This window comes from Somniosus microcephalus, unplaced genomic scaffold (genome assembly GCF_052327205.1).
Source record: "Somniosus microcephalus isolate GS21.2 unplaced genomic scaffold, FLI_Smic_1.0 unresolved_chr1, whole genome shotgun sequence".
NCBI classification, from domain to species: domain Eukaryota; kingdom Metazoa; phylum Chordata; class Chondrichthyes; order Squaliformes; family Somniosidae; genus Somniosus; species Somniosus microcephalus.
Genome location: NW_028225179.1, coordinates 49,294,099 through 49,294,425, shown reverse-complemented (window position 1 = coordinate 49,294,425; position 327 = coordinate 49,294,099).

Sequence of the window (327 nt, the reverse complement as noted above, 5' to 3'; positions counted from 1 at the left end):
AAGGAGAGATTCGGTGCTGCCTCGCTCCCCGACTCCCCCACTCCCTCTGTCTCACTCCCCCACTCCCTCTGCCTCACTCCCCCACTCCGTCTCTCCCTCTGTCTCACTCCCCCCACTCCCCCACTCCCTCTGTCTCACTCCCCCACTCCCCCAGTCTCACTCCCCCACTCCCTCTGTCTCACTCCCTCTGTCTCACTCCCCCACTCCCTCTGTCTCACTCCCTCTGTCTCACTCCCCCACTCCCTCTGTTTCACTCCCCCACTCCCTCTGTCTCACTCCCCCACTCCCTCTGTTTCACTCCCCCACTCCCTCTGTCTCACTCCCCCA